This window comes from Sarcophilus harrisii, chromosome 2 (genome assembly GCF_902635505.1).
Source record: "Sarcophilus harrisii chromosome 2, mSarHar1.11, whole genome shotgun sequence".
Lineage (NCBI taxonomy): Eukaryota > Metazoa > Chordata > Mammalia > Dasyuromorphia > Dasyuridae > Sarcophilus > Sarcophilus harrisii.
The window spans coordinates 602,765,710-602,791,467 of NC_045427.1; the positions used below are offsets into that span (position 1 = coordinate 602,765,710).

At 33.5% G+C, this 25,758-nt stretch overlaps 1 pseudogene; it reads left to right on the forward strand.

Moving 5' to 3' along the window:
* The first annotated feature begins 17,141 nt into the window (after positions 1-17,141).
* LOC111718566 lies at positions 17,142-18,937 on the forward strand (annotated as a pseudogene).
* The last annotated feature ends 6,821 nt before the right edge of the window (positions 18,938-25,758 follow it).

Genomic DNA, 25,758 nt, shown 5'->3' on the forward strand with positions numbered 1-25,758 from the left:
ATATTGATTTATGTGTGCATTGACACATATTCCTTTCTAATTCATGCACTAATTGTTGAATTTTTATATTTCTATTTAATATAACTTTAAATAGAACATAGGGTATCATGACAGATCTAACATGTTTTAAAAGCACAAAAAAAAGTCAGGCTTTAGTCTGAGGATGACAGGGCTGTTAAAATATCACATGCACTGTCACATACAATTATGTCTTTGGCATTTTGCATATAACCAAATCCTTGCCTTTTTCTATAGCCTAATTACCTCTGTTTGCTTTCCCTTTTAGCTAATGGTTACAGATACATGACTATTATGGCAAAATCTCCAGAAATAGCATTGTTTAAAGTATATTGAGCAGAAGATCATAGATACAGAACAGAAAGAGTCCTTAGAAGTCAATGATTCCAACCTTTTTCATTTTATCAATGAAGAAACTGAGTATAGAAATTTACCTTATACAATAAGTATCTGAGGCACAATTTGAATTCAGATCCAATATTCTATCCACTATTCCATGCAGCCTTTAAGGGCTCTGCTAGATATAAGGCTTAAATCAAGCACTAACCAGTTATCCTCATACAAAAATATAACCATGAGTGACCATAGGTTGTACATAGGACCAGACCCCATATTTCAATTCAATAAGATTTAATAATCATATATCAAACATTTACTATGTGCCTGGCATCATGCTATATTCTAGGCATAGAAAAACAAAACTTAATATATTCTGCTCCAAGAAATTTACAAGGGGATGGAAAGTGAGGAAAGGGGTGACAAACTTTACTTGACATTTAATTATCAAATAATTTCCAAGGAAAGGATAGTAGCTATTGGAAAGATCAATGGATTTATGAAATCAATTTATATATTTCTTCCACTGGTATACCTTGTAACCCTTCATGCTTCCTCATACTTTATCTTTATAACACTTTATAATACATACTTTATCTTTATCCATGCCTTCCCATAAATAATGGATTCAGTCATCTTACTAAAATCTTTCTTTGGGGATTCTTTTATACTTTTTTTATATCAGTGAAATACTCAAACTATTTATCTGCAGTCCCTCACCCTTGCTACATAACTGGTTCCCTTTGTCTTCCTCTCATCTCTGTCTTTCCATTACACCTCATTGTTGATGACATGTCATACCCCACATATATTTGTCACCCATCTTTCTATTGCCCTTCAAGTCATCCAAAACTTTGATGCTTTCAATTACAATGCTCTATGATTCATAGCTATCTAACATCAAGGAGATATTTGTATTCAAAAGATGTAGTTTTGTAGTTATAACCAGTTTAGGATTATTCAAAGTACAGCAACGTTTCCCAAATACAATCTTCATTTCTAGGTCCATTGGCAGTACTTGTCTAACAGATTAAATATAAGATATTATCAATAGGCTGCCGCTCCAAGTGCATTTTATAATCCATGCCATACACCTTTTCATTCCATTTGTTTTTCCAATAGGATTAGCTAAGCCACTCTCTTTCAAATGACTATGAATTTCATGGAGCCCAACTCAATGCAGTGGACACAATGTCATGCAGAAACAAGAATTTCAAGAAAACCTCTCCAGGGATAGAAAACCCTTCTTTTTCTTAGAATCTCAACAGATCAAACTTGGTGAGCAAAAGGCCCTTCATTTCATATCTAACTTCATGTGGATTCTCATTTATAGATGGTTACAATATCCTGGAGTCTCACATGATTTTGCCATTTTCATGAGGGACACTTTGTGAAGAAACTTTAAGATTACATTTTTTTCTCTTGAAATATTTTAATTGAAGATGAATATGCAATATTTTAAGATGATGATATAATAAATATGAATGTGTGTGTTCATAAACATGCATACATATAACACATATGTATGGTTTTGTGGTCACAAAAGTTTAGGATTATTAAAAGGAAAGCATAATTTCCTAAATACAATCTTAATTTGTAAGTACATTGGCAGTATCTATCTAAAATATTAAATATAGTATATAACCAATAGGCTTCCTACTCAAGTGCATTTTCTAATCCACACAATATGTTTTTTTCATTTAATTTTTTAAATTGTTCAGTTGTAGGGTGCATAACTATAGCAATAAATACATATATATATATATATACACACATATATAGTGGTTGCATATATATATATACATAAATGTATTTGTATGTATAAATTTAAGCCTCACAAAACCTGATAAAGTAGATATTACTATGGGAAGTAGAGGCTAAGAGGTTGACTTGATAAGGGTTACAAAGTTAATAAGTGTCTAAGATTCAGTTCTTCCTGAATTCAAGTCAGCATTTGATCCACTATGCCAAGGTTTTATATTCACTGTGCTCAACAAAGTGAAAAAAGTAGCTCTGAAAAAGACATGACTAATAATAATTAGTATAACAAATTTAGGGATGAGAAAAAAACTGCATTTGGGTCAGTAACATAAAAGATCTTTTATCATTGATCTCAACAATCAAGGTGATTCACAGCATAATTGACAAGAAATCATTAAGTCTTCTCACCTAAAATATATGAATACAGCTTTAGTCTTTTCCTGATGGAAGGAAGGAAGAAATGAAGGAAGGAAGGAATGAAGGAAGGAAGGAAGGAAAGAAGGAAGGAAGGAAAGAAGGAAAGACAGGGAAAGAGGGAAGGAGGAAGCAAGGGAGAGAGTGAGGAAAAGAAGGAAAAGAAGATAACCAGGATTCTAGGAGCAATAAATAAGGAAACAATGACAAATTAGAACAAATAGAGGCAGAGGTGATGATGAGGAGACCTTTTTTGGTGATTATCTCCAGTGCTCAAAGTCAATATATAGACTATGGAAATTTTGACATATAATAAATAAATTCTTCTCTTCCAATTAAAAAATAAATTAATTTCCTCTTAGATGGATATTTTTTTTTTGCATCTGAGTTACTATTGTCTTTGTTTCCAAATTGCCTTTAGAGTTAATAAAGAAGCAAGAGCACTTCCTATGGAATGAACTAGATATCTGATCCATTTCTAATTTTCTCTGAAAACATTTTTGGTGAAATGTCAATCAGGGAAAATCCCCCAAAGAATTTGATGAAGTAAAAGGTTTTCCTCAGGTAGTATTATTTACCTACCCACTTATTTGAAATTTTTTATGGACGAATTTAGATGTTATCTTTAGGGTCTGATGAGATAGTATTAATTCATTTCCTTTTCTGCCTATATTATTTAGGCTTTTAGATATAATCATGGGCAATGGAAATAAGATATTTTTTTCCATTTATTCACATTATTTCTTAGATAGCATTTTAATAAAGGCAGCACTTCCTACCATGATTAGTCATTTTCATCTCCTATATTACCCACAAAGAGAGTTTTAAATGTGGAGCCTACATCTCCAAACACCTGCTGCCATTAATGCCAGAGTAAACTAAAAGGCAGTGGTTTTTTTTCCTCATACGCCTCAGTGATGAACATTGGAGTAGAAGGTAAGGGAGTGGAAAACTTCAACAATTTTTAGAGGCTATATAAAAAACTGAATAAAAACCTATTTGGGTATAATTAGAGTCATAGTTTTTCCTGCTAATTATATCTTAAATTCATTCAAATTTGAGTTATTAAAAGTTATAGGTGCTCCCCTAGATGTCATATATTAGAAGGGACATTGATAAACAAATGTATAACTAGAGAATGATCATCAAATCATTGAAGAGCCTAGAAACATGCCTTGCAAGAATTAATTGAAGGAAATGGAGATCAGTATCTTACATAAATCATACAGGAAACACATCTGTCATTTGATACCCATACTACCTTGGGCATCTTGATCTTTCTGGGTCTCAGTTTTCTTATCTGGAAGATTAGGAGAGAGGGCTAGATAGCTGATTTTTGTGATGTCTCCCACCTCTAAATGTATTCCTATATTCCTATAGACATAATTGTTGGGTTCATATATTTGAAAGTCAGTCATATGAAAGAGAAATTATATATTCATCTACTTAAGTTGTCATAGAAGAAGGAACTTCAGATATGGATTCAAGAATATGGGTTTCCATAGAATCCCAATTCTTCTGCTTCCCAGATGTATGACTGTGGACATCTTAACAATTCTAAACATATGAACAATTTCATTATTAGTATAATGGGAACAGTAATATTTGTCCTATCTACTTCACAAAATTATTATGAGGAATTTTTCTCTTCCTCTGCCTCAAAGCATTACAAGAAATAAGAATGAAGATTAAAGCTATTATTCTTAGACAAATAGTGTTTTCCACTCCCGGGTCTGAAACATTCTGATGAAAAACCATTTGCCTTTACTGGGTAGAACTTGCAGTGGGAGCATCAGACAACCAAAGTCAATGCTTTAGTATCAACATGGAGTCTGCCTGTGACAGAATACAGAGAATTACCACAGTCTTAAAGAAAAAAAAGACAGATTGATGACTTGATCCATTGGTCTCTCTAGTTAAGATTTCCCTCCCCATCCCAGGCAAAACAGACTTTAATAATTGATATGACTGTCCAGTATGGACAGGAGCTGTTCATTTCCATACCCAGATTTGGACTTGATAAAGTATTCTCTCTGTTTTCATTTGTAGTCATAAGCAGTAAAGTGGCTTCCAGCATCCATGGAAACCAGAAGAGCAGTCATGTTTCCTAATTTCACTTAAAATAGCATTGACTGAGGCAAAGAAGCTGAACTCTTAGCCCAGTAAGCATCTACTGCTTGACTGGATGATCATTTTCTGTGTACCTAGCTACATTTTTCTCTAGCGAATACCACCCATGACAGACATCACCCATCACTTTGTGCCCATGCTGTTTAAGACAGGTGGTACATATTAAAAAAGCAAATATTCTGATTTATGCTTCTCACAACTTTGAAGTCTGAAGAGAGGGAAAATAATCTCCAATCTGGAAACAGTGATTAAAGCAGGAAGGGAATTGGAACTTTCATGTGGTATGATCCATGTATCTAGCATATCTTGTTTTTACTAATCTAATTAATCTATTTATTTAACCATGAACCTGAGATGATTGAATAAGGTTGATAGGGGTGGCCAGTGAGTAGAAGCTACATTCATAGGTACTGAACCCCAGACATAATAAGCAGAGGAGGCAGCATAAATGTATAGTCTGCTTATAGGGCATAAACCATTCATTTTCCCATATTCCTGACTATTAACAAGACAGTCTTGTCTGTTACACTGTGAGGAAATACACACACCCATTTCTTTATTATTGATGCTGGAGGACATTCTAGGGAGGTATATTTTGACAACATAAAGAAAAACTACCAAACAACATATATTAAAACAGAATGTACCTCCTCAGTAAGTTTTCCATCACTCAATGCTTCAAGAAGCTATATGACTAGTTGGCAGATTTATTATAAAGGAAATTCATGCTTTGGACATTAAGGTTCACTTAGTTGATCTCTGGCTAATTTTAAATTTCTAGGTTTTGCTATTTTATTTTTGCCACAGTAATCTCTGAAACAAAAAAAAATAGAGAAAAAATACAAATGGTCCCAATCCTAAACAGTCTTCTGCAGTGACAGACAGGGATTATAAAAGGAACTATAATCTTTAATTTAGCTATGGAACTCCAAAAGTGTACTTTGTCCAATTATCAATAAATGAACATATGCTTGAAAGAGCTGATAATATTGGAAAGGGAAGAATCCATCTAGGATGTTGGGAAGACTTTTGGTGAGCATGGACATGGACAAGCATTGCTCCATATGGTCAGGCATAGATGTATGACAATCCATATCATCAGAAGAAACCTCCAATTAATGACATCACCAACCCATTTGAGAATATTTGAACACAGTTTTGTGAATTTTTGTCAGAATGGTTTTGTTTCCCAGATATCTAGGACTTTGGCTTCCATTCCTGGATTCAACTGACATGCAAATTTCACATTAGTTTGATACTCTGTTTGAAGAAGCTGTTTCAGAAAATAGCAGTAAAAGCTGAGAAAATAAAACCATGCTGAAAATAAAGTTAAACACTCCAAAATATATAACCTTCAGTTCAAATTTCATTCTAAAAGCAAGCTAAAATGAAGGAAAATTTCCAAGCACATCTACATTGTCTTATAATTCCTCAAAGAGTAGGTCATATTTGGCATTTCATATTTTTAGTATTTGTGCTTTTCTCAGTTTAGAACATACAGTAATTTGGAAGAGTGGGGCAGGAAGATGTTTAAAATGAAAACTCAAAAGATAAAATGATCAGCAGTCCCTCTTTATTAGGCTGTTGTGTCAAATTATATTATGTAAAGTCTTTTGCACCCATATGATGGAATGTAAATAGATTGTGGGAATATAGCATAATAGAATGTCACCATTAAATTTTAAAATATGTAAGTTTAAATCCAACTTCAGTCACTAACTAGCTTTGAGATTGTGGGTAAGCTACATACTTTCTCAGATTCAGTTTCCTCACCCATAAATTGTTTATAACACATATAGTCTAACTTTACAGTGCTGTGGATAGGATCAAATAAAATAACAGATATAATATGCTTCACATAACAACTTAAAGACCATATAAATATCAGTTATTATCAAGTTAGGAAATTAGAGTTTTGTTGGTCTGGCATTTAAAAAGATTTAAGAGATATAATTTCTGTGATTTAATCATTTTATTATAAATTCCAAATTTTAATAAAAGGATGGTCATTTGGCCTTCTCTCTTTTCAATCAAAAACGATCATGGTAACAGGCTGCCAGTTTACATATACTTTTTGATGAATAGGTACTATCCATGGTGGAAATCAGTCTTGATTGGTTCACAATCAATGAGAAAATTAATATCACAATGAGAGTCGGACCAGAACTTTAATTAAGACATTTACTTTTTTAAGTTAAACCTAGTTTTGGGCAATGTATTCAAAGAATCAGTTTCCCACCTAAACCTGAGTAGAAGGAGGAAGGCACTCTCCAAATAATTTTTTTCATTCCACTCTATGTGCCTCAAACAATTCCTTAGGACTTATCCACTAAGTCATGAAGATAAATTTCACATGAGGAATTCCCTAACTTGATAAAATCACAGATCTCTTGTAAATCAATGTAATATTTGTATCATAGGCAGATACTTGTCATTTAAAATGATCTCTTAATTCAGGAACTTTATATTTCATTGTTGTACATAGCATCCAATGAGGAATCTCACTCTACTAAAACATTAGTTCTATACAGCACTCTATAACCTAGAGTCTCATAGTTTGAGGCATCAAAACATGAAGTGACTTACCCAGAGAGAGTCATCCAGCCAGTCCATGTCACAAACGGTATTTGAAACCATTTCATTCTAATTCAGAGCATGATCAGAATCCTCTATACTACACTGTCTTTCATATCACCATCCAGTGTAGAGTCCCAGATTGGTAGTTATGAAATTCAATTCATAGAATTGTAGGTTGAGAGCCAGAGAGTACTTTGATGATTCTCTAATCCAATCTTTTCATGTTATACATAAGGAACTAAGGTTCAGAATAACTTTATTTTTGCCAGAAGTCATACAGGTAAAAAAGTAACAGAAATAACAAAATTGAAAGAAAAATCTTGACCCTAAATTCAGTATTCTTTCCAATACAAGATTATTTGGTTGATTCTAATGAATGATTTGCGAGATTCTGAATAAACACTATAGAACAAAAAAACCTAAATTTGGAGTTAAAAGACATAAGCTCAAATCCTGACTTGGCCACTCCCTATCTGTATTACCTGGGAAAGAAGCATTTAATCTTTCAGTTCTTCAATTTGATTTTCTGCAAAATAGAGTAACTGGACCCATAGCCATGTATAAAGTTCTAGTTGAGTGCACAGGCATGCCTATGATTAGACTAGATGATCTCTAAAGCCCTTCAAATTCTAAATCAATGATGACTTGCTTTATTTCTCTTAACCTCCATTTCCATATTTTTCAAATGAAAAGGTAAGTCTCTACAGCTTTGACATTCTATGACTATGAAAAGAGCAAAGTTCAAGATACAGTGTTTAAGGCCCAATACATTGATGCTCAGGGATTTGAATATTAGAACCACACAATGAGACAGAAGGAGTTGATCAATCCTTAGAAATTTAATTTTTTCCTCCCTCAAACCAAGCTAGCTTTTATTAGTTGCTAAGAGCCTGAAGCAAAGCCCTTTTGAAGTCCAGTTATTTCCCTAAAGGTTGTGAGAGGATCAGCAAATAAAAGTACAGTGATTCAAATCTAAGAAGATAAATATTTAAATGTATGTTTGTTCTTAGCACAAGAGCCCAGAGATTCCATGATAGATGTGGCTTTTAAGCAAAAATACCATACAGATTCTGTCTTTCTAAGGAGAGTGTGGAAAATGAATAGGGCCTTAACTTTTCTATTATTTTTTTCTCTTGAAATGGACTCCTATATGACCCAAGTTAAGAAACTATTAGGTGAAGAACTAAGCAGATAAATAAAACACCATCACTCTTTTTTTTAAAATAGTGATCAAAAAAATTTTAAAGATGATTGTTAGTAACAGAGTTAAGATGAATAATAACAGATTATTTATTAAGTCTTTACCACGTACCAAGCAAGTGCTAGAAACAAATCCAAAAGAAAAGTATTTCTTGCCCTCAAAGAGCTAATATTCCAATAGGGGAAGACAACATCTATAAGAGAATAGTTACCAGGAATGGGTAAATTGAACAGAGAACTCAAAGATATGGAACACAATCACAGGTCAATTGATTGATATGTTCTTTCCAGAAATGGAAAGAATAGAAATGGTAGTTTAGATTTAATAAGACTGTTGTAAAGATAGAGAAGGGCTAAAGTTACAAAAGGACAGGGAAAAGGAAGAGGCTGTGAAGGCACACAACAAGATGACACAAGTATATGATATAAGAGAGGGATAGCATGGAATTGTTCATATATTCTGAAATCAAACTCTATACTTTTTCCATGACATTATTTTGTCTCTCCTTTCTCCTATTTCTCTATCAGTCTAACCATCCTATTTTGTTTTCTCACGCCCATTCTCTTCATGAATTTCATTTTTTTGCTAACTGGTCCCTATTCAACATCAATTGTTCATCAGGAATTTGCTTTTATTTTATTCTTTCATTGAAATGTAAATTTGACTAAATTCCTCATTTAACTCAATTAAAGATTATTTTTCATTTCTCATCTTCTAATCAAATTTTAGACTAAATTTAGTCAAGTGACATCTGGTGACATGGGCTGTTTCTGCTTTTTTCATTAGTAAATATTTCTTGGTACCTTACATGTACTGATATTTATATTACTTGCTTCATAGACTAGTTATTGTGGAATATGTTTTATGTGTCTTCAAATGCAATATATTGTTAGTGGTGTCAGGTTTTTTGTTTTTATTGACCTATAAAGACTAATAGATGGAAGTCCCAGCATAATAGATTTAATCTCAATATAAGGAAAATATCTTTTTTTAATTTATTATAATAACTTTTTATTGACAGAACCCATGCCAGGGTAATTTTTTTTTTACATTATCCCTTGCACTCACTTTTGTTCCGATTTTTCCCTTTTCTCCCTCCATCCCTTCCCTTAGATGGCAAGCAGTCCCATATATGTTGAATATGTCACAGTATATCCTAGATACAATATATGTGTGCAGAACCAAACAGTTCTCTTGTTGCACAGGGAGAAGTAGATTCAAAAGGTAAAAATAATCCGGGAAGAAAAACAAAAATGCAAACAGTTTACATTCATTTCCCAGTGTTCTTTCTTTGGGTGTAGCTGCTTCTGTCCAACATTGATCAATTGAATCTGAATTAGGTCTCTTTGTCAAAGAAATCCACTTCCGTCAGAATAATCCTCATACAGTATCATTGTTGAAGTGTATAATGATCTCCTGGTTCTGCTCATTTCATTTGGCATCAGTTCATGTAAGTCTCTCCAAGCCTCTCTGTATTCATCCTGCTGGTCATTTTTTACAGAACAATAATATTCCACATCAGTTCATGTAAGTCTCTCCAAGCCTCTCTGTATTCATCCTGCTGGTCATTTTTTACAGAACAATAATATTCCATAACATTCATGTACCACAATTTACCCAACCATTCTCCAATTGATGGGCATCCATTCATTTTCCAGTTTTTGGCCACTACAAAGAGGACTGCCACAAACATTTTGTTACATACAGGTCCCTTTCCCTTCTTTAGTATCTCCTTGGGGTATAAACCCAGTAGTAGCACTGCTGGGTCAAAGGGTATGCACAGTTTGATAACTTTTTGGGCATAATTCCAGATTGCTCTCCAGAAGGGTTGGATTTGTTCACAACTCCACCAACAATGCATCAGTGTCCCAGTTTTCCCGCATCCCCTCCAACATTCATCATTATTTTTTCCTGTTATCTTAGCCAATATGACAGGTGTGTAGTGGTATCTCAGAGTTGTCTTAATTTGCATTTCTCTGATGAATAGTGATTTGGAACACTCTTTCATATGAGTGGTAATAGTTTCAATTTCATCATCTGAAAATTGTCTGTTCATATATAAGGAAAATATCTTAATGATTATAGTTGCTCAAAAGTGGAATGTGCTTTATCAGAGTAACTTGGGCATCTTCTTCAGGTGTCTGGATGACCTCTTTTTAGAGATATTACACATGGGATTCAAAATTTAGGTAGAAGCAACACTAGATGATTTCTGAAGCTCTTTCCAAATTTGATTCTATGTTCAGATTTCAAAATTCTGGAGAATACACAAGCATAGAAAAACAAGTAAATTGAGGCTTACAGTTTTTGAATATTTTATATATCAACTCATTTTCAAAGAATATGTTTATAGAGCTAACAGTACCATTTGCAAAAGTAAAAGCATAATTATACTATTACACAATGTTATTTCTATATATTTAACTTCCTAGTAGATTTAAGATTAGCCTTTCTTGGTGCCAGCATCTGACAATTCTGATCTTTTAAGAAGTAGGAGAGAATACAATTAGTTCTTGCCAAATGGTTATATGAGAGGTTTGGGCCAGTGATCACCGAAAAGTGTCATATGACACAGAACTGTGTCACTCTGGTTTAGGTCAATGATTTTTTTTTATTTCTTAGTCTCTGTTGTATACTGTTTATTCATAGGATCATAGATTTAGGACGATGCGTCCTTTAAGATCATAGAAGTCAGTCCAATCCTTTTACTTTATAGATATAAAAATTTAGACTGACAGAATTAAAATAACTAATGCAAGATTATACAAACAGTCTTAAGACAATATTCCAGGTCCAGGAAAAGCATTAGAGAAGGAATAGAAGCATGAAGAAGCATGATTATTCAGAGAATGATGATTCTATAAAATTCACTGGAATACAAAGAAAGTAGAGAAAAATAATATGCATTTAAGATTGAAGAGGAAAGGTATTACCAAAATTTTTAAGACCTTAAAATAAATTTTGTGCTTTGAAGGCAAAATGGAGTCAATGAAGATCTTTGAATCTATTTTTGAATAAAATAATAATTTATTACCTATATCTGTGATCAAAAAATAATAAAACTACACACTAGTTTTCCTAAATCTTGCAAAGACTTTTCTTCTTTTTTTCCTTAGGAGATAATTTTTTTTATTAAGGCTTTTTGTTTTTCAAAACATATGCATGGACAATTTTTCAGTATTATCCCTTGCAAAATCTTGTGTTCCAATTTTCCCCTCCTTTCCCCATGCCCTTCCCTAGATGGCAAGTAGTCCCCCCCCCTCTCTCTCTTTCTCTCTCTTTCTCTCTCTCTCTCTTTTTTCTCTCTCTTTCTCTCTCTCTCTCTCTTTACAAATATATATATATATATATATGTATGTATAAAACATGGTAGAAATATAGGTTAAATCCAATATATGTATACATATTTATACAATTATCATGCCACACAAGAAAAATCATATCAAACCTGTAAAAAAAGAAAAAAAAAGACAAATAAAATAAAATTCAAGGAAACAACAACAAAAAGAATGAAAATGCTATGTTCTGAACCATACTCAATTCCCACAAGCCTCTTTCTGGGTGTAAATGGCTCTCTTCATTGCAAGATCATTGGAACTGGTTTGAATCATCTCATTATTGAAGACAGCCACGTCCATCAGAATTGATCATCGTATAGTCTTCTTGTTGCTGTGTATAATGATCTCATGGTTTTGCTCATTTCACTTAGCATCAGTTCATGTAAGTCTCTCCAGGCCTTTCTGAAATCATCCTGTTGGTCATTTCTTACAGAACAATAATATTCCATAGCATTCATATACCATAACTTATTCAGCATTTCTCCAATGATGGGCATACAGTAAGTTTCCAGTTTCTAGCCACTACAAAAAGGGCTGCCACAAACAGTTTTGCACATGTGGATCCCTTTCCCTCCTTTAAGATCTCTTTGAGATATAAGCCCAGTAGAAACACTGCTGGGTCAAAGGGTATGTACATTTTGATAACTTTTTTGAGTATAGTTAGAAGATGCTCTCCAGCATGGCTGGATCTGTTCACAATTCCACCAACAATTTATGAGTTGTCTCAGTTTTCCCACATCTCCTCCAACATGCATCACTATCTTTTCCTGTCATCTTAGCCAATCTGAGAGGTGTGTAGTGGTATCTCAGAGTTTTCTTAATTTGCATTTCTTTGATCAATAGTGATTTAAAGCACTTTTTCATATGACTAGAAATAGCTAATTTCTTTATCTGAAAATTGTTTGTTCATATCCTTTGACCATTCATCAATTGGAAAACGGGTTGAATTCTTATACATTTGAGTCAATTCTCTATATATTTCAGAAATGAGGCCTTTAGCAGAACCTTTGAATATAAAAATGTTTTCCCAGTTTATAGCTTCCCTTCTACTCTTGTCTGCATTAGTTTTGTTTGTATAATTTTTTTAAATTTCATATAATGAAAAGTATCTATTTTGTGGTCAATAATAATAAGACCTTTTCAAATGGACTTGGCTACTTTAGATTATGTACTTTTTTTGGTGATGGAAAAGAGAATTTTTATTGTCTTCCTTATCTGTGTTGGATTAGTCATATCTCAGTGTCATAGAATACCAAAATGTAAAGGGACCTAAAAGACCATATATTTGTCCTGTGCCAGAGTTTCAAATAACTGATAGTTATATATCATGAGAGCTTAACTTCAGTTTATTAACTTTCAGATTCAGCAGTTATAATTGAAAGAAAAAAAGGAGGAGCAGAGAAAACAGATTTTGCCAGCTCTATTGAGACACTGAGTTAAAACTTGGCATGGAATCTCTCAACTATGTTGAATCTTGGTCATGTCAATGTGGACTAGATTAGTGTGAGAGAATATGACTATTGGCTATTCACAATTATCCAGCAACATGGGTATGTTCTTTCATGTGTCCTTTGTAGTTAATTGACTATTTGTAATACTCGAAATGACCTGGCCATTAAAAGAAAAGAAGGAAGAGGAAGAGGAAAAGGATGAAGAAGAAAGAAAAAGAAAAAGAGGAAGCAGAAGATCATGATAATGATGATGATAATGATGGCAACTCCCATGATATGACAGAGAAAGTATAGAGAGATAGCCAGGTAAACACACAGGATAATGAGAATAATGGGGGAGAAGAAGAAAGCATTATTGTTCCTCATGAGTAAACTGCCAGACCCTTGGATATTATACTTCTTGACTGTCAAATAACTGGGCCACTCTGCAAAATTAATGGGCTTGTTACAAGTCCACAGAGTGTGACTGATTTGAATCATACAGAATCATAGATTTAATTATAAGGGGCTTAGAGACTATTTAGTGATCCTTACCCACTCTTATAATAACCAAAACAATTAATAAACACTTCCCACAATGCAGATCACTGCCCTCAAAAGATTAGCAATAATAGAGTTTTGTGGAGGAAAGATCAAAAGTCAATCAATCAATTAGCATTATTCAGCATCTGTCATCTTCCCAGGTATTATGCTAAAAGCTGAGGATATAAAGATAAAAGTAGAAAAAATAATTCCCTTTGAGGAATTTATATTCAATCAGGAATACATATATACATATATAATTTATATTTATATATACATATATTCATGCATAAATGCATAAATGTATGTAAACATTTGTGTGTGTATATTGTGTGTACATATATATTAATAGAAGGTAATTTTTGGAGAAAGAGAAGTAGTAGTTGATATGGGGAGTAGGAATTATGTCATGGAGAAGGGGGCACTTGAAATGAGACTTGCGAAGAGCCAGGAATGATTCTTAGACATAGAAATTGGAGATGAAACTGTACTGCCAGTGAGAAATAATGGTCATTTTTTAGCTGAACGATAAAGTATATGGACATGTTTTATAAGGCTAGAAAATTTAGATTAAGGGTAAATTATAAAGACTTTAAATGACAAAAAGAAGGGTCTATATTTGATCATAGTACTAATAGGGAGCCTATGACTTATCTAAGCAGATAATTTATATGAACTGAGGTGAATTTTACATTTTTTAATGGTGTCAGGAGTATGGAAAATGATTAAAGAGGAGAGAGAGACAGAGAGAGAGAGAGAGAAACAGAGACAGAGACAGAGACAGAGACGTGAAATTAGAGATTAATTCAGTTCTAAGCAAGAGGGTATTTGGTCTGGATTGGGTTGTTGGCTTGATTTAAAAAAGGGAATTAATGCAAGAGAAATAGAAAGGAGATTTGGAAACTAATTGGGTATGTGAGGTAAAGGACAATTAAGGACTAAGGACAATACTAAGATTGTGAAACTGAGTAAATAAAAGGATGTTGATAAACTTTGAATAAACAGGAAAGTGCAAATAAGGTAGGTTTAAGGAGAAAATATAATCTGTTTTCTCTTAAAAATATTGGCTATCAAATTCTGCTCAATGTACACTGTAGTAGAGGGTATTCTTGCACTAATATGTGTGTATACATATCTGTGTAGTTACACATATTTATACATAAATATAAATACATATATATATTGCTTTGTATTACTGTGTGTATACACATACAAACCTAATTTAGCCATTGATGGCCACATAAATTAATCAATTAATTAATTAATTTTGAATTTAAGTAATAAAACAAGCGTTTCCCTAAAAATAGTAATTTTTAAAAAGATGATTGAACATGAAACTTCAAATCCATTATATTCAATTTGATGTTTGCTAACTTTATTAGAAGTTACCATGTATTTTTTCTTCCCTTCCACCCAACCTAGCGATAACTACCATCAGACACAAATATGTACATATGGTTGCATGTCTCTATATTTTATTCATATGAATATGTATGTATACATATACACACATAGATGTAAAATCATTCTCTACATCTTTTTTTTTTCCTAAGATCATTGAGGTTATCCTTTCATAGTGCAATAAATAATATTCTATCATGGTAACATACCACAATCTGTTCACTGAAGTAGTATCCCATTTTTTCTACATCCCTTCTAACATCTGTCACTTCCCCTTAATTATTTTACATAACCTAGTAAGCACAAATTGATATTTCAAGGTTGTTTTAATTTTCATTTATCTAATCAATAATAGTGTAGAACATTTTTATATGACTGTAAATTGTTTTGATTTCTTCATTAGAACCTACCTGTTTGAGTCTTTTGACAATTTATTAATTGGGAAATGAGCTACATTTTTATAGATTTTGCAAAGTGCTTCATATATTTGAGATATGACATTCTTATCTGAAAGGACCACATCTTTAAAAAGCAATTGACCAACATCCTTCAAACTCATGCTGATATAGAAAAAGCATTTATATTAAACATATTCTTTATCTACTATAATAATAATTAATAAAGGACAAGAAAGAATTCTAACTCAAATGAAATCTCTCTGACTTTCCTTGAATGGCCAATACTAGCCTAAGCTCCTCTTGCTTATTATTTTTATTTTTGGTGGCTCAGAATAAACATAAATAGCAATATTCTTTTCTGGCAGGAAAATCTTAGGGATTTCCCTTCCTGGATTGATTATTTTGTGATGACAAACTAAAACATCTTTTGTGTCACTTTTTACCTAACCCCTTAGCACTGAATGGACATTGCCTTAGACAAACTATGACCTGGGAAAAACCTTAGTTTAAAAAATGCCCCAAGTCACCAGCTATGTCCTGAACCTTCATCACTCACCTTAACTCTTTTCTTATTACTGGATTCTGAAGACTTTGGAGGAGAGAATGAAGCTGATGGCTTTTTACAACTTAAATCTAATAAGACATAACTCTTGTGATGTCCTTTGTCCTCTTCAGGAGAAAAGGACAAACAACAACTTCAATTTCCTCAAATGAAAAAAAAAATCAATATAGCATCTGTTTATGGTTGTAAAGGGGATCAAAATAAGGAAATATTTATAAAATCACTTAGCTTAGTGCCTGATACATAGTAGAAAGCACATGCTTATTATTCTTTATAGGATATATAGGTGAATTTTCTATTTGCAGTCAACTTACAATGTTAATGTAATTTTTTTCATCAAAAGAAGAGGAGCAAAATTAAGGATCCTAGTTTAGACCAGGTGGGAATTTGGAAACCAGGATTCCAAGTGTGATGTTCAAAATGGCCAATTACCATGTAATCCTAGAGAAATAAAGGTGCCTGGATCCCAAGCCAAAGACGGACTTTGAATTTGAAACTTGGAACTCTGCTATATAGAAACTGAATTAAGCTCAGAACATAATCCTCCTTATTCTTTCAGAGTATAAAGTGGAAAGATTTTGCCTTTGTGTTTTGGAGGATAAGTTGACACATTCATGATCATACCTTGGAAGTAAATAAAGCAAAAACAAATTTAGAGAAGTTTCTGGAAAGATGGCAGCACAGGTCAGAAAACCTTTATCTTTCCAAATTTCCTCCACAGAAAAACACAGAACATTGCTTCAGAGACAATATAAAACAGCAAAAATAGACAAAAGTCAAGTTAAGACAGTTCTTCTAAAATAACCTAAGAAGACCATTGGAAAGAGGTAACTTCCAGGGAAGATCTTCAGCTGGAGAGATAGAAAAAACACCTTCAGACTCACTTTGCAGAATCCACAAAAAACAGGCCCTGGGGACAGCTGGGTTGAGTGGCAGCCTCAGGCTTACAGTGTGGGTATCTGAATTCTGAGCAGGAGTTTGAAGAACCTTTCCTTGTTGGAGAGATGCCAATCACAGGTCTGCCAACCAGACATGTTCTGGTCTCAGCTGCCTGCTGAAGGGAAAAAAGGAAATAATCCACACCTGGTAAGTACAGTAACAAAGGGATGGGAACCCTGCTAGCCATGGGCACCTTCAGATAAGCAGAGTTCCTAGTTTCAGCCCTAGGGGAAAAAAGGACAACTGGTTTACAGCAACCAGAGAGACTACAGGAAGTAAAATCATTTGTGGGACAGACAGCATGACTAGGACTCTAACCTTGATATAGGAATTGAGAGGAAAGTCCAAAGTTGAGCCCCAAAACATACTATAGAAAATAACAGTAAGAAGGACCCAATGTTTGGGACATAATTCCTGGTACCTCAGGACATAACTTTGAGCACACCAATAGCTGCTAAAAATAAAATAAAACACAAAATAAATGAATGAAAAAGAGCAACCAAATAAGTAAGAACCCAATCATAATTATCATGGGGAAAGAGAAGATCAGAGTTCATATTCAGAGGAAGATAATGGAACAAGAAGCCACTCCTTTTTATGAGAAAATGTGAATGGTCCCAAGTACAAAAAGATTGCTTAGAACTTAAAAAAGGGCTTTGATAAGCAAATAAGAAAAGTTGAGGAAAAACTAGAAAAAAGCGAGAACAATCCAAGAAAATCAAAAAACATTATGAAAAGAAAGTCAACAAACTTGAAACAAAGAACCAAAAACTTAAAGAAATAATTCTTTAACAACTAGAATTGGGTGAAGAGAAGCTAATGACATTCTGAGACACAAAGAAATAATTTTTAAAAATCAAAAGAATGAAAAACAGAAGAGAATGTGAAATGTTTCATCAGAAAAAGTATTGATCCAGAGAAGAGATCAAAGAGAAATAATATAAGAATAATTAAACTGCCTGAAAATTGTGATTTAAAAAAATCTTGATACAATATTACAAGAAATTATCAAAAAATGCCCTAAGTTCTAGAACAAAGAAAAAAATCCATCAATCATTACTTGAAAGAGATCATAAAAAGAACACTTACATGAATAACATAGCCAAGTTTCAAAGCTTCCAGATTAAAGGGAAAATATTGGAAGCAATAGCAACAACAATTACAATAAGAACAATGATAAAAAATTACACAAGACTTACCAGCTATTACATTGAAGGACCATGAGTTTTGGAATATTACATTTTCAACATCCATGGTCCTTCAGTGTACAGCAATAGAGCCAGACTACAACCAAGCATAATTTACCTGGCAAAGTTAAATATAATCCTGAATGGAAAATAAATGGATGGGAGCCATTACATAGTGCAGCAGAAAGAACACCAGGCTGCATGGCCAAGATGGTAACTTCATGAAGGATCAGACAGTAAAGTTCAAGGAAGTTTTCTAGATTTTGACCAAACAGGGGATAGAAGAATCTTATAAAGCCAGTGTGGAAATGTGATATGAGTCTTGGGTCAGAACCCTACCAATGCTGAGGTGTTCAAGGTCTTTGGGAAACCTAAGAGTGATTAAATGAATGTGAAGGTGCTGGATTTGAAACATCTTCTGCCAAAGCTTCAATCTGTAGCACCATGGGCACATATAAACCAAGGCACACATAGACACAATGTAGAGGCACTTTGGGTGTTTGATAAGGAATGGAACAGTACAGTCATGGGGGATGAAATCCCATATATCCTTATCACCACACATCACTCACTCATCATGAGAAGATGACAGAAGAAGAAGTGCAAGTGGTAGTGGTAGGACATAAGGGCAGCAAATGTATCAATTATGAAGAGCTAGTCCAGATGGTACAGTCTAACTATTCTTATATTATTTCTCCTTGATCTGTGAATTGGATAAATTCACCCACCAAATGGAAACAGATAGTAGATTAAAAATTTGGACTCAACAATATTTTGTTTTCAGGAAATGTTTGTTATAAAAAATAAACACAAATATAAAATAAAGATCAGGAGCCAAAATTATCATCTAAAAAAGCATGGGTAATAAGGGGTAATAATTATGATCTCAGAGAAACTTTAAAGCCCAAATAAACAAAAGATAAAAATAGGGAAACTATACTATATGTCAGTCATATTAATCCATATTGTTTTAGAATACTTAAAATAGCTAGATAGTATAAAGTTGGAATATTACTGTGGTATAAGAAATGATGAATTGATAGATTTAGACAAATATGGCAAGATTTGGGCTTATGAAATACGGAAGATATTATTCATTTTCAGAGAAACAGAGGACAAGTGGAAATGAGCATAGTCTAGTCTTATATATATGAATATGAATATATAGATATATGAAAATATGTATACAATTATAGATATTTATGTATATGTATATATACATGTCTACATGTGTTTATATATATATAGCAATATCAATAAAACAAGAGAAGGAAATTAAAGGCATTAAAATCATCAACAAGAACATAAAACCATCCCTATTTACTAAGACACATGGTGGTTTATTTTAAAATCCAAAAGAAGCAGCAAAGTTACTATTAAGACAATTATAGCTTCAACAAAGTTGCATTCTACAAAATAAACTATTAAAAATCAATAGCTTGTCTATATAATTTAAAAATTCACAAAGTAATAATAGAAAGGGATATCCAATAAAAACATTTAAAGTGCATATTATATTTGGGCATCAATTTACCAAAGTCTACAAAATATTTGTATAGATTAAATTACAAGTGTCCCTTAAAGAAATAAAGTACAATTTAAAGATCTGGGGAAATGTTCAGTAATGATGGCTGAAGTATCCCAATATAATAAAAATGACAATATTATCAAAGTTAATTAACTTTTGATGCTATTCCAATCAAACCATCAAAGAGATAGTTCATAGAACTTAATAAAACTTAATAAAACTCAATTGGAACAATAAAACATTTAATATGTTAAGGGAAGTAATGAGGAGGGAGGTAGAGATGAAGAAAATAACATATCTATACCTCAAATCTTCTTATAACACAACATTCATCAGGGATCAACTGGGCATGTTTAGCCTAAATAAAAGAAGACTCAGGTAAATCATGATAACTACCTTCAAGCATTTGAAAGACTGCAATGTGATTGAGAACTTTTCCAGCCCCAGCAAGCAAAACTAGAAAAAACACATGGGAGTTACAAAGAAGTAAATTGAAAATTAATGTCCTAACAACTAGAACTTTCCCTAAGTGGAATGATCCAATTAGAGAGGCACTGGGATCCAACTAACCTCCTTGAAGGTCTTCAAGAAGACTGCAACATGTAAACTCCATAATTGTAGGTTCCTTTTGTGTATAGACTAGATTAGATAGTGAATAAGTTTCCTTACTATTCTCAAATTATATTATTCTATGGACTTGATAAATATATCTACCCTTTCTTCTAAATTGTGGCTTGTAAAAACTCATACCTTTCCAATAAACAAAGCATTCGAGACAATGTCATTTTTTTTAATCAGCAAAGAGTAAGGCTCATCGAAAGTATAGAGTCAATTAGGAAGAAATAGCTGAGATGAGTGATTGTAGGCCTCATGTACTTAACTGAATTTAATGGTACCTCCTAATGCTCCTGATCCTATTTGGAAAATTGTCCTCTTCATAACCAGTTGCTTTCCAAAAGGATGACAGTAAATATTTGCCATGTCTGTGTTTTAGGGTTTGATAGAGATCACCAACTTGAAAAACAAAGGACTGATATTTAAGAATACTTTTAAGGGCAAGCAAATTTCTACATCAATTGATGTGCCTGGTCCTTTTACAGCATACTGGAAAACTATGATATAATGTGATGGAAGATTTTATAGAGGTATTTTCTTCCACAAAGGATCCCTTTGGGATTCTTTTCAGCATTGAATGTATAGTTTTCAATCTTTGGAATTGAGCCCATAGTCACATCTTTCTAATGCTCCCCCTTTTCCTCTTCTTTTTTCATTTCCCAAGTTGGCTATTTTCCTAAATTTCAAAATCTATCAAAAATCATTCAGCAAGATGAAATCATCTCTGAAATTCACTTTTCCTTAGCACACCCTTCCCCAGGGACCCTCTCTGCCTCAGGTTGGACAATATGGAGGGTAACATTGGAGAGCTCCTTCCATGTATTCCACCATCTAGGTACCCAATGGATTAATTTTATCATTCCTCACCCATATGCTTGCCTTAACTTACATTCTTTAAAAATTCATCTTTCTGCAAGATGAAATGAACTTAAACTCTGAACTTCTGAGAGCATTTCCCATGCCAGCTACAAGTCTATTCGTTACCCTAAACAAGATTACTTTTCATTCTTCCATTTTCAGTTTCTTTTTATTCTCCATTGGGGTTAGGTGACCTGGAATCAGGAAGATTCATCTTCCTGAATTCAAATTTGACTTCAGATACTTATAACTATGTGACTGTGACACTATGCATCTAACTTAAAACTATTTGTCTCAGTTTCCTCATCTATAAAAAGGGCTGGAGAATGAAATGGCAAACTACTCCAGTATCTTTGGTAAGAAAACCCCAGAAAAGATCACAAAATATTAGACATGACTGAAAAAGAACTATAATTTATCTCATTATCTTGTGAAGTCCCTGATAGCATGGTCTATTTACCTTGCTTTGGATCCCCAGCAATTAGCACAATCGCTGGCACATAGGATGTGCCATATAGAATATGCCACATAGGATGTGTTTAATAAATGCCTCTGATTCTGATTCTTTCACTGTATAATGAGATTCAGTAAAATCGAAAACATTTAATAAGGACCTATAATGTGCAAAATATTGTGAGGGGCCTGATAGATAAAGATAAAATCAGATAGTCTCTGTATTGGGGGAACTTTCAATTTAGTTAAAAAAAAATAAAGATATGTCAAGAAATAACCAAAAAAACTGTTACAGACAATAAGTTAAGCTCTTTACTAGTATTGTCTCATTTGATCCTCAGAAGAACACTGGCCATGATTATTTCCATTTTTCAGATGAAATTGTCTCAAGCTGAATTTGAATTCAGATCTTCCTGATTCTAAGCCCAGCATTCTATCCACTGTTATCACCTACTTACCCCTAGTAGAAAGGAAAGGACTTTGTGTCATGTTATGAGAAAAAAAAATCTATGTTTTGGCATTATAGAAGATTCACACATTGAATCATAGATGTATAGTCAGAAGTGAAATTGGAAGTCATTTGACCTAACCTTCTCATTTTACAGACTGGGAATCTGAAATAAAGGGGTGTAAGTGTTTTGCTTAAGGTCACACAGGAATCAAACACCAGAACTAAAATTCGAACTAATATCCTCTGACCTTAGATGCTCTGCATCATGTGGCCTTGTTCATGCTAAACTAAAGTTTAGGAAAGATAATAATATAATTTTGCTCAATAAGCAGGATAGACAGCCAGCTTCAGAATGATCATTGTCATTTACATAGTGCTTTAAAGTTTATAATGCCCTATATTTACGCTATTTATTTGATCTTCACAACAACCTGTGAGGTAGGTGCTAGTACTTATTATCAAGCATTTTATGTATGTGAGAACTGAAACAGTTTGTACAATTTGCTCAGAGTCACACATTTAGTGTCTGAGGTGGAATTTGAACTTCTCTGAGTTCAAAGTTAAGTCAATTCTTAATTCCAAGATTAGCACTCTACCACATCACCTAGTACCTTTAAAACCAGGAAGTCTATAGGTTCACATGCCACCTCTGACATACTGGCTGGGTAATTCAAAATTTAATCTCTTAAAGCTCCAAAATTTAAATCTCAGATTGTGTATTGCAAAGAAATTATTCATCTTCATTCAGGCCAATTCCAATGGTTTTGTGATAAAGAGAGCCATCTGCACCCAAAGAGAGGACTGTGGGAAGTGAGTGTGGATCACAACATAGTATTTTCACTGTTTTTGTTATTGTTTGCTTTCATTTTGTTTTCTTTCTCATTTTTTCCTTTTAGATTTGATTTTTCTTATGCAGCATGATAATTCAGAAATATGTATAGAAGAATTGGACATGTTTAACATATATTGAGTTACTTACCATCTAGGGGATGGGAGGAAGGGAGGGAAAAATTTGGAACACCAGGTTTTGCAGTTGTGAATGTTGAAGATTATCTATGCTTGTGTTTTGAAAATAAAAAAAGCTTTTATAAAAAATAAAAAAATTTGTAAGAATCAAAAAAAAAGAAAGTATTGATGTTCACTTTCAGAGTTCTTTCATCTTAAAAAATTTTTTTTAATAACAACGAAATGTCAGGTCCAATTGCTCCAGTACATTACAAATAAGGAACATGCAAAGATTTGCGTGGCTTGACATGCCAAGAAATTAGTACAACCAGAAGAATAATGTACATGATGTCTATAATGTAAATGAAAACAACAGCAAAAATTCCAAGTCTGAATAATTATAATAGCCAATAGCTCCCAAGAAATAAATAATAAATCATAATATTCTCCTTTTGGTAAAGATATGGGAAATTTGGTTGCTTGATTGCTTGGTTTGTTGATTGGTTGTTGTCCTTTGTGCTTAAAGAGATTCAAAATGACATCACTAGACCAAGGTCAAGGCACAGTGTGTCCAATTGTAGCTGCTCAGACCAGTACAAACTTAGAAGGCTCTGATACGGATTCGATTCAATGATCAGTTCACATAAACATTTAGAGTGGAGATATCTCAAAAATTTGCACATCTCATGTTTCTTTTGAGCTAATAAAATTCTGCCCTGCTCATAGAGCACAGTGCCTTCTTTAATGCGGGTGTACCATGCTTAACTGTCTGGTGCCAGTGTCTCCCATATCTCACAAGCAATTCCAAATCCTTCAGAGAGCTCTTGAGAGTATTCTTGTATCACTTCTTGTGAGCTCTCCATAAAATTGTCTTCTAGGAAAACATATGTTTGACATTCAAGCAGTCCATCAGAATTGCACTGTCTGCAGTAGCGTTTGAATGCTTGACAATTCAGCCTGAGAAAGAACTGCTTCACTCCAATGGTGCCTGAGAGAGTGCAAAACTATCATCCATTACCCAGAACCCATGCAGGCATGCCATGGTGAAACTGACATACTTTATTGATAAATTCTTTCAAGCAACCAAAGTTTGCCATCATCTTCTACAAGCCCTCATGACTGACACAATAAAAGACCTTGGTCAATTTGTGAACATTGTATACAGACCTCTGCTCTACTCCTGTCAAATATTCTAGAGTTGGCAGTTAATAAATGCCATGTCTACTCTTCCTCAGTTATTTCTAAAAGCACACTAGTTCTCAAATAAATTATTATCCTCCCAGTGAAGTATCAACCTATTAAGGACTATGGCAAGAATCTTGTTGGCAATGATTGAGAGAACCCCACTGTAATTGTCACAGGACAATCTATTTCCTTTACCTTTATGGACACAGAAAATATCATTGAATTAGTGAGGGGCAATCTCTTGCTGTATACATGAAAAATTTCAGTCAGCTTTTTGCTTTCTAACTTATAAATATTATCTGGATAAGAATCAGCACCACCCATTTTGCCACATGAGAGGAATTTAATCACATTCAAAACCTCTTTTTCATTTGGAAGTTCAGCTGCATAAGGATCGATATCAAACTGAAGTATATTATAATCAGTGGCTTCAACATTGCTTGACGATGGTCTCTTGAGAACATCATGGAAGGTTTCAGTCCATCTTTTCAGGATCATGCTCTTATATCTGATCAGTGTGACTATCAGCACTGAGAAACTGATTAACTGAGATGTACCAAAGGGCTTTGGCCTATAAATGTTCACCAGGGCATTGTTTAAAAAAATGCTTCAGATTGTTGTTATCAGTGTAAAACTGAATTTTATCTGCTTTCTTACTGAGCCAAGAATCCTGCTACTTTCTATGCTTTACTTGCACTTTACTTTTGATAAACAGAAATGCTGCCTTTTTAGAGAAATATGAACTATCTTGCTAGCAAAATCCATGAAGTTCACAATTTTTATTCAGTACCTTCTGAATTTTCCTACTCTCTTTGTCAAACCAGTCTTGATGTTTGTTAGTGCTCTGTGTCCCAGATGAGTAAATTCAGTGCTCCACACCAAATCTCTGAAAGCTGTTCACTCCATTTCTTCTTCACTGTTACTAAATATGTGCTGGCTCAGCTTTCCCTCCAGTTAGCAACAAGTCATGTGTCTGTTGACAAATATGTCTTCTGGTATTATCTTATTTGGGGGCTGCTGCTTTTGTTGAATGTAAATATTTAAGTCAGAGAGGATAAGTCTATGATCACTCCAGCATTCTGCACCACATCGTGTTCATCACTCTCACATTCTTTCTGTTTTCCTTGCAGTGAGTGGCATAGGCTACTAAATGCCAATATTTGCTTCATTGTTACATTTAGATAAATAGAAGGCAATCTTGATGATGAGATGCCTAAGTCTTCAGTAGTAAGTGAACATTGCCGATATCGTTTCCAAGTCCATTCCTACCAAGGATTCTGCCATGTCTGATAGTCTGTGCCTGCTCTAACATTAACATTACCAAGATTACAAGCTTGTTCTATTTTGGCACATTACTGATGAGGGTGTTCATAAATTTTTTCCATTGATCTCATCAGGGTTCTTCACAGACTATCAGACATGGCAGAAAATCCAAATGTTAACCAAAGTTAAGACTCTTCTCTGATATTGAATATATCTTCTTGATAA